The 16,808-nt window shown below is 65.3% G+C and overlaps 1 protein-coding gene across 3 annotated transcripts in view; it reads right to left on the bottom strand.

Moving 5' to 3' along the window:
• ZNF469 (zinc finger protein 469) overlaps window positions 1-16,808 on the bottom strand; it is a 224,703-nt gene that overhangs the window by 18,650 nt on the left and 189,245 nt on the right. Inside the window, exon 1 of one of the 3 annotated variants that reach the window (XM_059045853.2) lies at window positions 81-193. The exons of the other annotated variants lie outside the window; for them this stretch is intronic. The gene's annotated coding sequence lies outside the window, so the exon portion shown is untranslated. Of the gene's footprint in view, window positions 1-80; window positions 194-16,808 lie in introns of those variants that run through there. 3 annotated transcript variants of the gene reach the window in all.

Genomic DNA, 16,808 nt, shown 5'->3' with positions numbered 1-16,808 from the left:
GCCCTCACCTCCCCTTTCGACCTGCCCCGTTTCAGCTGGGGCCTCTCCGTGCCCTCCTCTTCCACCTTCCCGATTCTCACCCACTTCCAGGGAGACCGTGAGGGAGAGGGGGTGTCAGCTGGGCCCCGGCTTGAATCCTGGCTCTGGCACCTCCTGGCTTCAAAACGGGGTGATCACAGCTCTGGTGTCAGAGGGCTGTGGCCAGGGGGTTGGACGGAACAGCAAATCATTCACACGGTCCTGCAGGCGTTGGCTCCGGACGTGCTCACTGCTCCTCCAGGCTCCTCTCCAGCCCACCTCTTCCAAGGAGCCCTCCCAGTTGCGTGTGTGTCCACCTGCGAAGCAGGTATGATCTCGGGAGCCCTCGGAGGTCGGGGGACTGGGCAGCTCAGCACACAGATGGCCCTGTCTGGTCAGAGCTCTGGGCCCCGACCCCACATGCACCCCTGGGTCCCCCGGCCTTCGTTCCCCCAGCTCTAGACGAGGGGTTCGAGCCGATTACCCCTCAGGCCGCCCCGGCCCCCATCTTCCATGACCCGGTGACATTGCCGCTTGGGGGCCCGGCCAGCACCGGACCTCGCTCTCGCCCTGCGGCCCCCTCGGCCTCGCTGCTGCTGACGTGCCCAGACGTGGGAGGGTTTAATTTTCCTGTTATGATGCTTTCTCAGCAGGGTGGGGCTGTACCTCCTGAACCGGCAGGGGCCCGGCCTTCCATTTCCCATCCTGCCAGAGAGTGAGGCCACACGGCCCAGTGGGGTAGAGGCGTCTGCCCTTCCGTCCCCTCGTCCTGTCCTGGCTTTGTCCCAAATGTGTGCTGAAGCCGTAGCCCCCAGGGCCCTGGGAGGTGCTCAGGGTTGGATGGGGTCGTGAGGGTGGGCTGTGTGCCTGCTCTATCCCAGCCTCGGCCCGGCGGCGCCCGCGTGTGGCGTGGCGCTGGGTGACAGGACGGGTGCGCGGAGGAGGGCACGGGTTGGGGCAGGCCCAGGCTGCTGCCCCCTCTCCTTCACCAGCCGTCCCTCCCCGAGGAGCTCACAGCTTTAGGGGATGGCGCCAAGGCAACAGCAAGGACCCCAGAGGACGGTGTGGACACAGCCTCGACCTCATGGCCTCCCTGCAGGGTCAGCGCTCACCCCCGCTGCAGCCAGGAACAGAGGCTTGGAGAGGGGAGGTCGGGCCCCAGAGGGGTGCGGGCGGGCACAGGCATCGTGACGCCCGTTAGGACGGAGCTCGCCGCAGCCGGTCGTGAACAGGGCAAAGGGAGGGAGGGGGTCTGGCCGAGGCGGGCGGGGACATGGGGTCGGAGAGGCCCCTATGAGGAGGTGAGCCTCAGCGACGCGCAGCCGGGCCTCGGGTGAAGTCCCTCTGGCACGGTGTCGGGGACGGGTGTCCCGGGTGGCAGGCTCAGCGAGGCTGGGGCGGCGAGTGCGCCGTGCTGGCGAGGGGGCGGGCCAGTGCAGACTTTACTGGCGGGTCAGGGGTGCCGTGGACACACACCTACCCCAGGCCCGCACCCCCCTTCCCGGACGCCCATCAGGAAGCGAGACGTAGGCGCTGTCGGGTGGGACCAGGCTGTGGCGGGCAACTGGGCTCCAGCCTGAGCGGGTGCAGATGGGGAAACTGAGGCTCCCAGGGAACCCCAGCCTGTCCGAAGAAGAGCCTGGAGCAGGACCCCGCCTTCCCCACCACAGTGGGAGCCACCAGCCTGGCCCACGGCGCTGATTGCCCATCCTGGCCGAGCCTCCGGAGCTGCGCCTCCCTGGGCGCCGGCCTGCGGCTTGGTCCAGCCTCCCCCGCCGGCCCGCCCCCCCGACGGGCACCCTGCATGCAAGCTCTGCCAGGCAGGGGCCTCCGCTCCAGGTCAGCTGCGACTAGCGTGGCCGGAAAAGCGTGAGGCGTGCAGCCCGGGGCCCCGACCCTCGTGGCTGCACCCACAGCCTCCCCCGCCAGCCCGCTCTTGCGGTGCCCCCTGAGCCCACCCCTCGAGCCCATCCCTGCCCCTTTCCTGGCCAGCCCAGCGGCGGCCCCAAATCCTGGGCAGCGAGCGGAGCGGTGCGGCCCAGGATGACGCGGGGTCTCCGCTGGCTGACCCTGAGCTGAGGGGCTGTGATGGCGGCTCGTTCTGACATTTATTTTACAAACATTCCCTTTTCCTTTCGCTTCAAAAGCTGCCGCTTTGCTTTAAAAACTATCTGTTACTCGAGCGCTCAGATAAACCTTTGCAGGTAAAATTATATCTGAGATATGGCCCGAGGGTCCGTTTAAGAATACCGGGCAAATTATCAGCTGCATTTATCTTAATTACTTTGGGGGAAAGTGGAGGCTGGCGTTGGACGGGGCCGGGAAGCGGGGGTGCGTTCCGCCTTATCGGGGTGCATATTTGAGATCCTTTAACGGGAGGGAGATAAGACGAGCACGTGGGGAGAAGACAATGTCTTCGAAATTGACAGGGAGGAGGCCGCGATTCGCGCTTGAAGGCAGGACCTGTCGGCCGCGGAAGCCGCCGAGGGCTCACGCCGGGTACCGGCCACCGGCCTCCGTCCTCGTGTTCCTCATAGACCAACATTTGGAGGGTGCGAAAAGGCTCCCGGCTCACATCGTGGCCGAGTCCTCCTGGAACAAACCCCGCGACCTGCCGACACCACACGCCCTCACTCCGGACACGACGCAGAACCGGGGCCTTGACCCTGAGGGTGCTGGGAGCCCTGGAATTTCAAGCAGGGCCTGGAGGGTCCGGCGGACGCCGCACAGGATGGAGCTGGGGGCGCAGACGGTCTGGGGCGGAGCGGACACGGGAGGGGAAGGGGCTGGCTGTCCAGGCCGCGGCTCTGCTCGAGAAGCTGATCCCTGGCCTCAGCCCCGAGGCGGCAGCGGCCCGCCTGGCGCATCCCAAAGGCCCGCGTGGATCCGGAAGGCGCTCGCTGGCGCTGCTGACCGCCGGCTGGCACCAGGAGGGCTGCCAGAAGTCGGAGGCAGGATCCCCGCCTGGCCACCACTCCCACGAGGGACCGCCCCCGACACCTGTGCTGACCGGCGCTCTCTGGGCCCCTGGACACGAGCGGCTCTCCAGGGGCCTCGGCGCCGGAACTGCAGGATGGGAGTGGCCCCCACAGGCTGAGCAGGGAGGGGCCGAGGAGCGGGACCGGCGGCTTCAGAGGAAGAAAGGGGCACAGTCTGCGGAGGTCAAGACGCTGGGGCCGCACGCTTGCCTGGGGCCGCGGGGACCCCTGCGCCCTCGTCCCTGAGCGCCTGCTTCAGGGCCCACCTGCGAGAGGCCTGCATCTGGGCTGCCTGGGCCCTCCCACCCCGCTGCCCGCACCTGCCACCACTCTCCCGGGCACCTGCTCGCCTCCGCCGCCCTCCGCGCTGCCGCGGGCCGGGCCCTCCCTGGATGCCTCCCTCCCTCCTCCCCGGGGCAGCCCCAACGCTGCCTGCGCCGGGAAGGCTCCCCGAGCTGGGGGCCGGCACGGCCTCTGCCCGAGGCCCGTCTGTCAGTCGCTCGGGGAATGTCTTTTTCCGCCCTCGGCCGACCGCTGCACCGTCCCCCGCTCCGCACCGCCGCCGCTCGAGGTGGGCCCCGGCTGCGGAGGCTCAGGCCCCGCTCTCTGCCCCTTCCTGCCCAGGGTCCGGCCCAGGCTGGAGAGGAGCCGGGTCTGCCCGGCCCTGCTGCCGACCTCACGGGGCGCCTCGGGAAGTGCTGCGGCCTCTGTCGGTAAGGGGGCGTGCCCCTGACCCCTCGACACAGCCACAGAACAGGACGAAACACGCATCGGGGAGCCTGGGGCCCAGCCCTCGAGGGGGGAGGATGCGCTTCAAATCTGGGGCTCCAGGTCGGGGGGGCCGGCAGGGGTGGTGTGCAGGGCGGGGTCAGGTCCCCCTCAGCACACACGGCTGCACACACGTGTGCCCACAGGCACGCGCGTCCACAGACACGCGGACGCACGCCCAAACACGCTGATTTGCACACGTGCACACACGCACACACACGCACGTTCACACGCACACGCGTGCCCCACACCCGCACACCCCTCCCGGGGCCGTGCAGGGGCTGCCCGCTCTCTGCCTCTGGCCCTCGTTTCTAAACGAGGCCCCGGGGATGCTCCACGCACAGCAGCCAGCGGGCGGGGGGCTGCCGGGGCAGGCAGGCACGGGGGTACAGAGACCGCGCCCTGGGGCTCCCCGTCTCTCCACACAGCGCCTGAGTCCAGGAACGCGTGCTGGCAAGGCGTTCTGGGAACACGTCTCACACCCTCGAGGGGAGCAGTGTACCAAGCTCAGCCTGGCGCACCCTGGCTGCCCCTCACCTGGCCCTTGGAGGGTCCCCCTCCCCTGCTTAGAGGGACCACCCGGGTCCCGTGTGCAGGGAGCATACCGGGACTCAGCAGCCCCGGGAGACCCCCAGCTGAGTCCGGGGTGAGCGAAGCCGACGGTCCCAAAGCCAAGAGGCGGCTCGTCCGGGGCAGGCTGGCCAGGGCACGGAGGGCCGCGGCGCTGTGAGGGCCTGAGATGGTGGAAAGCCACAGTGAACGGGGCGCCTCCTTCAGGCTCACCCAGCGGGCACTTCGGCCTCGGAACTCCAGGACAAGGACCTCTGGGGGCACCTCGCCCGGGGCGCTCACTTCACAGCTGAGGAGCGGCAGCTCAGAAAAGGCGCTGGTTTGTCCAAGGGCGCACAGTGGCGTTGCCAGGCCAGGGCAGCGGCCCAGCGATGCTCAGATCAGCCGACAGCAGGAGCTGGGGTGTCGGTGGGCCCAGCCCCGGCCTCCCGGAGAGGGGAAGGGAGACACCACTCTGAATGCCGAGTAGCGGTTCCGGAAAAGCACCAACAGTGCCCAGGCCTGCCCTTGTCTCGGAGCTGCAGCTAAACGAGCCTCCATCCCGTCCGCAGAGAAGGGCAGGGCAGGTGAGAGGGAGGGGCTCTGAGGGCCCTGGAGGGGAAGCTGGAGGGTGGAGGCGGCTGGGGCCCTAGGTTGGACCTGGCCCCCGGTACGGCTGCAGACCCAGGCGTGGGCTCGGTCTGGAGCAGACCGTCTCCTCTTGGAGACCCGAATCCCTGTTGTCCGTAAATACCCGCCCCCCACCCGAGGGCCCCAGCAGAAAGGCAGGAAGCCCAGCATCCCAGCCTCAGTGGGCCCTGGACCTCGGGCTCAGGGGCATGCTGGGAACACCCTGGAGGGTGAAGGGTGTTCAGGGCTCCATGAGATTTTGATTTTGTGGGAAAGGCTGTCTCCGTCCTTTCCCCCAAACGACCCACACTCGACTGTTGATTATAAACATCGAAGCTGTCCTCCATCACTTTAACCGTTCAACACGGAGTCCTGCGGGCTCTGTCCGTGGCCCTCTCCGACTCCACTACCCTTGGGACAGAGAGGGACCTCCAGACCTTTGCTGTCCAGGGTAGACCAAGGACCAGTGCCCAGAGGCCCCGTCTGGGTCTGAAGCCTGAGTCTGAAGCCCGGGTTGGGGTCAGAGTGTGTGGGGACGTTTACACGCTGTCACCCTGTGACCCCGACGTGTGACAGAGAAAAGCTGGGATCCCGGTGGGAGGAGGGAGAGGTGGGGACGCTGCAGAGGGGGGCTGGGAGCCCGGCACGCATCGGGCCTCCCCGCGTGCTCTGCGGGCTTGTCTGGGGCCGGGCTTGGTTCTGGCTCCTCCAGGCCTCAGGACAGGGCGTCCCGGGCAGTCCTCTCAGCCGCCAGCCAGCCCGGGGTGTGCATCAGACCCATTTTACAGGAGAGGAAGCTGAGGCTGCGGCAGGTAAACGAATTGGGACACGGCTGTGGGATTCCCAGCCTGCGCTCCCCCCAGACCCCCGGATGGGGTTTGGAAACTTCCTGGCTTTTGGAAGCAGCCCACCTCGCCCCGAGCAGGCCTCCACATGAGAAACGGGGGCCCACGCAGAGGTCACCGCGCTCGGCGGGGACGGGGGAGGGCGGGCTTTAACGAGCTATCTCCTGAGTGACGAGATTAGTGAACTTCCTTGGCTGCGTTAATTACTGTCCCGTCAGGTTCAGAATCCTATCAGCCTCTTTTCTCAATTAAAAGTGATTATGATTTCACATCCTCAGGACCAGAGAGCAGTGAATCCCCCCACTCGGGGTTCTGAGTTGGGGGCTTGGGGGAGGGTCATGTGCCAGGCAAGGCATCCCGGGCAGTCGGTCCGATGAGACGCCTGCTGCCTGCCGGACGCAGGGCTGTACCCCCGGGAAGCGGGCAGGCACTCAGCCGCCCGTTACGGATGAGGAAACGGAGGCTCGGCGTGTAGGGGCCGGGCTCCTCTGGGCTGGGCGCCCCGCTCTGGCCACTTCCAAGCTCTGTCCACTCTCCTGCTGCCTCGTCCTCCACGGACAAGCCGGGCCCGCGTCCTGAGAGGGACGCAGGGCCTGGAATCCTGCTGTGGGCCCCCGATGCTGCAGAGGCTCCCTCGGGACACCGGGGCTCTGAGAAGGGATAGATCCGTCCACAGCCACACAACCGGAAGTGGCCCTGGACTGTCCCCCGGTGCTTCCTGCGAGGCTGTCCTCTGGCAGTGCAGCCTCGGCCAGTCTCTGGGCAGCTGGGCTCTGAGGGCCTGGCTGAGCTCCCCGCACGCCTGCCTGATCCAGCTGACCGAGCCCCCCCGTGAAGCATCCTCGAGGGCGCCCTGGCTGTGGACGGCTGACCCGGGCTTGGGAGGGGCTGAGCTAGGTGGTGGTGGACCTCTGGCTGCAGCGGCCTGGCTCCGAAGAGCCCCAGATCCCAGGAGCGGGGGTGGCCGCCCTCCTTGGGGCGTCCTCCGGGCTCCGCCGTTCCAGAGGGCGGGAGGCCACAGGGCCGGAGGGTGGAGGTGGGTCCGCGGTCAGGCCACCCTCCCTCTGCAGCCTGGCGGCCTTTGCTCCTCCTCCATCACAGCCCTGACCCACCTGAGGGCCTCGCCCCTGCTGCGTCCCCTCCTCCCCATGCCTCCTGGCCGGTTTGCTCCCACCTGGCTTTGGACCCCGGCTCTGTGGCCCTAGCAGCCTCGCGGGACCTCCCGGGGCTCCTCTGGCTGGAGCTGGGGAGGAGTGCGTCTTTCCCTCCTCACTGTCCCTTGCCAGCTGTCCAAGGGGGCCAGGCTGGCCACCTCTGGCCACATTCACTCCCAGTTGCTGAGGCCCGGCAGGTGCTCACGTCTGGGGAGCCCTCGGCTTGTTGGGGTGAAGTCTGTGGGTAGCGGGTGGCACGCAGGCAGGGGGGAGGAGGCCAGGCAGGGCAGCCCCTTCCTCCCTCCTGGAGACACTTGGGACTTAGGGCCCGAGGGACACGAGGTGTGACAAAGTGCAGGGAGCCAGAGGCCCCACCCACGGCCTCCAGCCCGTTCCCCGGCTGCAAGGCCAGCTTGTGTCACGGTCCAGCCCCAGCCCTCATGCTTGCTCTGTCACAGCTCAGCGTCCCCGGCTCACCAAGGCCCCTCCGCCCTCCTCCCTGCCGGCTCCTCCTACGAGGGCACCTGTCACCCCCCCCTCCTGGAACACAAAGTGGGGAGGGGGATGGTGGTGGGAGGGGGCTGGGCTGGGCTCCCTCCCCACTGTCCCCAGAGCTCCCCCAGGGCCCGGCTGCAGGGGGCACCACTCTCCACAGGCGGGAAGGCCAAGGCCGAGGCCACGGAGCCAGGGGCAGCGCGGGGACGGAGCCACGCCTGTACTAAGCCACCCGCCCCTGCCTCGGCAGGGCACCCCTCGGCAACCTCAGCCCAGGCCCGGGCAGGGAGCCCCCCCATCACGGCACCCACCGGCTCTGCGCGGAAGGGGAAACCAAGACCTGGAGGGTGAACGCGGAGCCAGCGGGCGGTGGAGCGGGGCGCGAGGCCGACGGGGCGGGCGCTCACCCACACGGCCCGGTGCTGGAGACAACGGGGCCGCTGGGCCTCCAGGACAGCAGCGGTTCTTCCCGGAGGCCGCCCCGTCCCAACCTCTCATCTACCTTCTGGTCACTTGCTCAGCACCCTGCTGTCCCGTCCGCCCCCCTCTGGGGCTGCAGGAAGGAAGGAGGGCTTCCGAGCGAGACCTCCAGGCCTGCGCTGCTGCTCCGGCCTCGCCACCCCCCCCCCGCCCCGCCCAACCCCGGGTGGGGCGGCCTCCCTGGTCTCACCGGGTCCCACCCTCTCGGACACGCCTATTCGGCCGCTTCTCCCCACAGACAGAGTTTTTCCTTAGTTTTATGGGTTTCTGTGTCCCCCAGTGCCAGCGACCCTGCCCGGATCACCACGTGTTTCTCAAGGACGGGGAGGGGCCAGGCTGCTGGCGCCCGCCCACCCCTCTTCTTCCCGCTGACGGGTCCACGGCTGCACGAGCGCCTGGCGCCCACCCCGCCTGCTGGGCAGCCGCTCGAGCCAGGAAATCCAGCACAGAGGCAGCTCTCTGATTTTTCAGGAAAAGCCAGAAATCTAGGTTTTAAAGTGAAATCTCCCCATTTTGAAACTCTGGCAACAAATTCATCTAAGACAGAATAAGGGCTGTGGCCGAAGCGCCTGGGGCGACTGGGTGTGTGGTTGCTCTCTGTGACCTTTCTTTGGGCAGGGTCCCTCCCAGACCGGGCCCACGGTGGCGGTGGGGGGTGGCGGGGGTGGGTTCACCCAGCCGCTCATTCACTCTTTCACCTGGTGGCCAGGCTCTCCTCCAGGCGCTGGGACAGGACCGCGGACAGAACAGGATGGACACGGACCCCACCCCACGAGGCCCAGTTTAGGGCAATCGGGATGTGAACACAGGTCTCCCGACACCACGGCTGGTGCAGCCCTCCGGTAACCCCTACTGGGGTGGGAAGATCCTTCGCTATGGGTCAGAGAGGTTACTCTGTGTGCCCCAGGTCACACAGCAGGCTGCCTGGGCTGCAGAGAGGGCCAGCTGAGCAGACGGGGGGCAAGCTGCGCGCTGGGGCCTTGAGCCAGGCCCCCACCCAGGCATGTTCCTGGCCTGAGGCCGGCCTGGGTTCCAGCAGGGACAGAAGTGTTCAGGCTCTTCTCCCGGGTGGCAGATGCCAGTGGCTGCCTGTCACCGCCCGTCACCTGACCACCCACAACGAGCAGGCGGGCCTCGCCCTTTCCAGATCCACTGCCAGCCGCCCGCCTGGTAAGGGTGGGGTCCCTCCCTGGGGAGGGCAGGGCTGGCTGGTGGTGCAGCCTGCTAGATGCCCAGGACACTGGAAGGGGGGACGGGGTCCCTTCAGGTGTGTGACAAGCAGGAGAACTTCATCCTAACTCTGCAGAGAAGCCCAGAGGGGTTGAGACAGTTGCCCGTGAACACACAGCCCACAAGCTGCAGGGCCCGGAGACCTGGGTTGGCCTCCGTCTGGCTGCACCGCTGGTGCCCCTCTCTCGCTGGACCAGGCCACCATCTCCTGCCAGGTGACGGTGATGCCTCATCCCTGCTTTCCCTGGTGGCTCCTGTACTCCACTCTCCCCAGAGCAGCCATCGGGGGGGTCTCTCCAAGCGCAGATGGGGCCATATCCCCCTCTGTAAAGACTCCACAGCGTCGCTGGTATTGGAATCAAGTCCCACCCTGGCCCATACGCCCCTGCACCCGTCGGCGTCTTGCCTCCTGGGCCTTCGAGAAAGCCTCGAGCTCACGCACACCTCGGGGCCTTTGCTCTGAGGTTCCCTGTGCCTGGAACGTTCCCCTTAGACGTTCTGTGTTGGCTGCCTGGGCTCTGGACCCCTCAGCTCAATGCACCTCCTTGGAGAGTCCCAACGGGAATGATCCACCTTCAAGTCTGTGTCTCGTCGCTTGTGGCCCCTCCACCCCCCGAGTCTGTCTTTGCCCAGGCAGTGCGGGGGGCGGGCGACAGGGGTGCTGTGGGCTGAACAGTGTCCCCCGCCAAAGGTATCACCAAGTCCCAACCCCTGGCACCCGCGAACGCAGCCTCATTTGGATACAGGGTCTTCGTAGAGGTGACCGATTTAAGGTGAGGTCATCCTAGGTTAGGGTAGCCCTAAATCCAGTGGCACCTTCCTTATAAGAGACAGAAAAGGAGAGACACAGGCACGGAAGAGAGACCATGTGAAGACGGAGGCAGAGGCTGGAGGAACGTGGCCACAAGCCAAGGGAGCCGGGAGCCCCAGGAGCTGGAAGAGGCAGGAGGGGCCCTCCCCAGAGCCTCCAGAGGGAGCGCGGCTAGACCAGCCGTCCACGTCTCTGTGAACAGTCCGCTCTGGCCAAAACGCTTGGGGTCCTGCCACCCCCTCCTCTCCGCCCCGACACCCAACCTGTCAGCAGCTCCCGTCGGCTCCGCCTTCAACCACATCCAGGGTCTGACCTCCTCCCGGCGCCCGCACCGCAGGGGCCCCGCTCCCGCCTGCCGGAACACTGCGGTCGCCTCCCTGCACCCGTCACCACCTCCCCGCTGCCTCCTCCCAGCAGCCGCCAGAGCAGGACCCCTGCCCGGAGCCCTCGCACACCCGAGCCAGGGTCTTCACCTCGGCCTCCTCTGCCCAGAGCCGGGCTCCCCAGCCAGCCACGGACGGCTTGTCTCTGGCCACAGGCCGACTGCTCGGCGGGCACCTCTGACCACGGGGTCCACCTCAACACCTTGTCCCCAGGACTTACTATCTCCTTGCCCTGCCTTATCGAGTTTTAATTTAAATGTCAGGGACTTCCGTGACTCCGTGCTCCCAATGCAGGGCGCCTGGGTTCAATCCCTGGTCAGGGAACTAGATCCCACCACATGCCGCAACTAAGAGCCCGCATGCCGCAACCAAGAGCCCGCATGCCGCAACGAAGATCTCACACGTGGCGACGAAGATCCCACGTGCCACAACCAAGACCCGGCGCAGCCAAATACATAAATAAATAAGTAAATACATATTTAAAAAATTTCATCATGAAGCGTATCATACGTAAAAAAGCACATATTTACATATATTCGGAGAGCATACACGTTTACACAGCATATACATGCGCGTACGTATGTGTGTACACGCACACACAGCACACATGCACACACAGCACACAAGAGGGAGCACGCTGTCCTGAAGACCCCTGTGTCCCCACTGCCCCTGCGGGGCTTCCCCACGCGGGCAGGCCGCCAGCCTCCATCACAGACGCCAGTTTTGCCCGGGTGAGGTCGGGCTCCGCGGTCTCGCGCCCCCCTCCTCTGTCCCCAACTCTGTTTGCCTGCATCCTGCCATTTCACGGCTAGCTCTGCGGCGTCCCCCGGGGCGCTGACATGGCACCTGCAGAGCTGCAGGGGGGGCGGGTGGGACGGAGCCACGGCGAGGTCGGGGGTGTCCTTTCCCTGCACTCTGACCTGAGCTCAGGGTTCCGGCGGGGGGGCCTCCGTGGACCGCACTCTGGGGGTCTCTGGAGGCACGACGCACGCTGTGGTCCCGGAAGCCGAAGCCCCCATCCCCTCGCCTCCCTGCAGAGGGGCCCAACGCAGAGGGCTGGCCGGGGAGGGGGCCGTGGCCAAGGAGGGGCCCCGGCCCCACGGGGTGCAGCCCGAATAACGCGGATATTCATCCCAGACAAGCCCTGGCTCTGTTGGCCTCTGAAGGCGGCGCTGGCGGAGGCCCGAGGAACGTGCCTCCCTCCCCAGCCCGCTGGCTGTTTTTCTTTCATCAGTTGGAGAGAAGGAGGGAAGAAAGGAAGAGAGTGCAATACTTTGCAGGGACCGAAAAGGCACTGTGACCATGTGTTTCCTTGATGGCCACGGGGTGCCCGACCCGGGGAGTCCTCTCCCTCTGGCCTTGGAGATTGGGGTGGAGGGGGGCCGGCCTCGAGCCAGCGAGGGTCTGCGGGGACTGGAGGGGACAAGGCCCATCCAGGAAGCCTGTGTGAGCCAACCCCCGGGGACCGGAAGGGGGCCTGAGAGAGACACAGAGGAGCGAGAAGATTCCGGAAGGGCAGTGCTGTGCATACAGTCGGTGCTAAATGAGCATCTGCTGGAATGACTTCTGGGTGGCTGGCAAAGCCGTTCTGAGCCCCCGGGAGTCTGTGACCCTGACCTCTCTTTAGGCCCGTCCCCTCACACGGCCTGACGGCAACAGCCCTCTCCCCCTCTGTCCTCGGGCTTTGATTCCCCTTAGTTTCTGTAAAGCTTGTACTGCTGCTCCAAAAACGGACGAACCGGGGCTCAGGAAAAACGATGCCTGCACCACAGGTGGTCAAGACAGAAACCAAAAGCCAAAAACCTCACAGGAGGTTCAAAGTAAGCTCCGCGCTCCCGGGCCACCGAGGCATCAAGGGAACAAAGCATGGCGCTCTTGTCTCTCCCGTTATCTGACCAGAGGGGAGCACACGCCGTAAACAGTTTTCCTGCAACCCTGCTAATCAATCCCTACCTCCCAGTATTGTGGTGAGATTAAAAGAGACGCCAGGTGTCACACGCCTGGCCCATAGCGTTTGCTCAGCGGCTGTAAATTCCCTCCTCTGGGTTACAGGTGAGGAAGCCGTGGCTCAGAAAGGCACGTGGCTTTCGAGGTCACTGTACAGCGAGTGAGTACAGGAGGCCAGGTGCTGAGGCCGGCAGCCAGGGCTCGTCCTCCGCTTTCCCTTCTTGGCGGGGGAGGGGGGTCCCGGCCCAGGTGTCGCCTGTGTCTGACCGCGTGCCCAGCCGAGGTCTTGGAGCCGCCATGAGCCTGGAGGGGCAAATCACCAGGGCCAGCCTCTCCCCAAAGCACGCGTGGCAGCTCTGGGGGCCGGGGGCACAGGGGCCTGCCACGCGTGGTCTGCCCTCCTAGGCCGCTGGGGGCTTCTCATCTCGCTAGGAGGGACCACTGGAGACCCAGATGCTTAGAGGGTCTCGAGTGGGGAGAACACAGAGTAGGGAAGGACGGGGCAGCGCCTGCCTTTTGGCAGGAAGGTGACCCTCCGGGGTGATGCCGACCCGGGCGTGGCCGTGACCTGGGGTGACCCTGACCTGGAATCGAGCCTGTGGAGGCTGCAGCCTGCACGTCCTGCTGTTCTGGGATGAGGGGGGACCAGAGCCTCAGGGGCTCAAGGACATGCTTGCCATGGGCTCCAGCTGCCGCGAGAGGAAGGGGAGGCAATGTGCCGTCCCACCCCCTGCCCAGCTGGCGCGTCCCCGTGGTCCCCTGGCTGTCTCCCAGGCAGCGGGAGTGAGCCCCACTGCATGCACTAGAAAGCCAGACCCTGCCCTTGACCTGGGGGCTCTGTGGCCTCCCCACTATGGGACCAGGGACCCCGCCCTGGCCATTGTCCGTAGGGTCAGGTGGTGTGAACGGCAGCCCGAGGCAGGTGGACCCCAGAGAGAAGGGGGCCCAGGCCAGTCAGTTCCCTCTCAGGAGAGTGGGACCGAGGCCGTGTGGTGTTGTGATAAGAGCACATGCACCGCCATTTCCTTGCTGTGTGACTTCAGGCAACTGACCTAACCCCTCTGAGCCCCATTCAGCCACCTGTCAATGGGTCTGACAATCGTCCCTACCTCACAGGGTCTGTGGGGTTACAGGAGACAGCGTATGTAAAGCACTGAGCTCGGTATATGCTTCAGTGAATGTCAACTATTATTTCACCATCATTGTTTTTGTATTAATTCACCTCGCCCATTGCCCGGAGGATGCACACACAGGCCTGGATGTCAGAGATGAATTTAGATATTTTAAAAGTGACGTCAGGAAGACGTCTCTCTGGGAGCCCAGTTCCCCATCGGAAAAATGGGTATGGCGCCGCCAGCCCTGCCCAGCCCCGGGGCTCTGCTGGGAGGGTGGCGTCTCTGCTGAGCTGGTTCTCGGAGGCCTGGGGACTCCCTCCCAGTCTGTGCCCCTCCCCCGCCCCAAGTGTCCAGCAGATCGTGCCCGTCACGAGGTTCCCGCCCAGGCGGGCTCCGAGGCGGGCAGGGTGCACGCGTGCACGTGGGGGACGCTGGCCTGCACGCACACGGTCAGGCACGCGCGCTGGCAGACGCACACAGGCAGCTCCGGGCCAGCCGCTTCTGCCCAGGGACGCCGGCCCCCCAGGGCCCTGCCCCCTGCCCGGCTGAGGCTGGCCGCCGGCTCCCGCTGGGGTCGCAGAGGCTGGAGGGAGAAGGCTGGGTGCCATCCCGACAGGCTGGCCTCAGGCACCTGCAGGGGACCACTGACAGACGCCACCACCTCCAAGCCTGTAGGCACAGCCTGCTCATCTTTTTTTATCCCTAAAACAGTGTGTTTATGCTAATTTTAAGAAAAAGATTGGAGGACACAATAGAAAAGCAACCTGGAAGCCCAAAATGCCATCCATCGGACTTGGTCACCGTGTCACAGCCCCCAGGCGCCCTGGAGAGCCGACTTGGAGATTAACGGGGAGCCGGTGGGCTGAGGCTGAAACGCCCACCCCGTGCGGCCCCAACAAAGACGCGAGGTACCAACGGCGCACGCGGTGCGATCTGTCTCGTAAAAAGCGAAAACAGAAGCCGTCTAGGCCCCGGACCCGTGCACACGGAAAGGATTCTGGAAGTTTGTGGAGGGGACTGGAGGGGACTGACAGGGCCTCGCCCGCTCGCTCTTTAAACATCTGTGCCTGAGTTTCTGACACGGAGCAGAGATCGCTTTGATGATGAACAGAGTCCAAGAGGTACCTTCTGAGGAAGCCCGTCCCCCTCTGCTGAGCTTGAGATGCGGGTCCCGGCCACGGGGGGTGCGGGATGTGGGGTGCTCCTCTGGGGGAAGCGGGCTGCACCCCGGAGGCTCTGCAGGGCACCTTCAGGAGGGGCAGGACCGCCCCCCCCCCCCCCGCAGGCCCGAAGGTGAGCAGCTGTGCCGGCCCCTCCCCCCGCACGCCCCCCCCCACCCCCACCCCCACCCCCCCGCGCCGGAACGCAGCTCTGGGCTCCACGCACGCGCGGTTTCCTGGCTGGCGTGTCCTCTGGCCGGGCCGGGCCGTCGCGGGGCCTGGCCGGGCACCGTGGCTGGCGGTGGCAGTGAGCCTGCTCCGAAGCCCCGTGCAAAGCCGTCCCTGGCTCCTGCCACCGTCCAGCTCTTCACATCTCAGCTGCTTTTAATTAGTTTCCTTCAAAGTCCCCGACGGCAATTCAGCCACGTTAGCGCTCGCCAGCTGCCAAGACTTGAGCGCGCGCGCGTGCGCGTGCACCCGCGCATCAGCCTTTGGGGGGGCACGGGGGGGCGGGAGAGGAATGCAGGAGCCATCTTGAGTTGTTAAAGTGCAGGGGCTTTTCTGCTTCTGGGACCAAGAGCTGCGGGCTGGAGGGCGTCTGGGGCCTGGGGCGTGGGGCGGGCCGGCAGGGCTTGGATGGGCTACCGTGGCCGCGCTGGGGCGGATGGGAGGGGCTGGTCTTCACTGTCCGGACACTCCGACCCTTGTCTGCATTTCCTGGGGGCCTCTGGGGCCCCCCCCCGACACTGCTCTGTTCCTGTTCATGCTACCGGGCTGGAGAGCCAGGCCCCCCCTCTCTCAGCCTCTTCCACCCACGATCCCCTCCAGGCCCTGAGGTGCAGATGCAAATGCCCAGAGGGGCGGGGCGAGAACACAGGTGAGGCGGGGGCGCTGCGGGTGGGCAATAGGGACTGCCGGGGACTGTGGCCGGCGGGGGCCTCAGGCCCCAGCTGACTGTTTCCTGGCGGCACGGTGGGCCCAGTGTGGATGCTTCTCTTGGGTCTCCACCGGAAGCTTGGATATCCTTGTGGAGTTCTATGGTTTTAAAAACAGTGGGGCCGACTAAATGCACAAGGCAGATTTGACCCGGGGCTGCCAGTCTGCAATGCCCATCCTGCTTGCGGACGCACCCGAGGTTCAGGGCCTGACCCTTCTTGCTCTGCCTTATTTCTACTCCTGGACCCTCCCTGCACCTGCAGATGCTCCCTCGGGGGGTTCATCTGCTTCCGGCCTGCCCAGCACCCATCCTCCTGTTCCTGGCAATAGCACCTTGGGTTTCCTCCGGGAAACCACCCTCCCCTCTACTGTGAGCATGTGGTTCTGGTGGGGCTGACCCTCCCCTGTTCTATTAGACTGAATTCTGATGCCACTATTTGAGCACCTGGATCCAGCTATGCCTGAAGCTTGCCCTGCATAACCCAGTTATGTGAGCCAACAGAGTCTCCTTTTTATTTAACCTATTTTGAGTTGAGTTCTAGTCCCCTGTGGCTGAAAAGCATCCTGACCAATATAACCTCATGGGGGTGGGGGTGGGGGTGGGGCGGTCACAGGTGACCCTGCTGGGTGTCAGTTTTGTTTTGGGTCAGCCGCTGGCTCTCCGGAGGGGCCTGACGCTCCCAGGGACCTGCTCGTTACCTTTCTCCTCACTCGGCCACCCGGCCTCGCCTCTCTCCCCGAGGTCTGAGCCTCCTTCCCACCGTGTCCCCCACCTGCCAGCTGAGAAGAAACAAACCACCCCTCGGCGCATTTGTTCACACTATGGCACATGCCTCCTGCCCCCCGTGGGCTGCAAAGCAGCATCCTGCACCAGAGACTTCCAAACTGCTCTTGTCCACACTCCCAGAGCCCCATAGCTTCTGGGGCCCAGCCCTCCTTCTCTCCGCCGAGAGGGCCTAAGGGGATGAGACCGTAAGGCGATACAGCGACAGGATGACCTCCGATTCGTTCTCATTTAGGTTAAAAAGGCAAATAACCTTTCACACCGGAAACTCACTAACACACCATTTGAAACGCCCCCGCTGCTAAGCACCAGTTCGTCTCGCCTCTGAAGGCTGACTGCTCTTCTTGAAGTCTTCACAGGCAAAATGACACGGCATCTGGCATTTGCTTTAGAAAATGCAGCAAGAATAAGCATGGGGACAGGTCACCAGGTGTTAGTAACCATCGCAGCAGGTGATGGGCAAGAGCTCAAGGTGCCTTTCTTGCGGCCTTTGTTTATATTTTAAAAGGTCCACCGTAAAAACAT

The sequence above is a fragment of the Kogia breviceps genome, chromosome 18 (assembly GCF_026419965.1).
Source record: "Kogia breviceps isolate mKogBre1 chromosome 18, mKogBre1 haplotype 1, whole genome shotgun sequence".
Classification (NCBI taxonomy): Eukaryota; Metazoa; Chordata; class Mammalia; order Artiodactyla; family Physeteridae; genus Kogia; species Kogia breviceps.
This window is presented reverse-complemented; position numbering and strand designations above follow the sequence as displayed.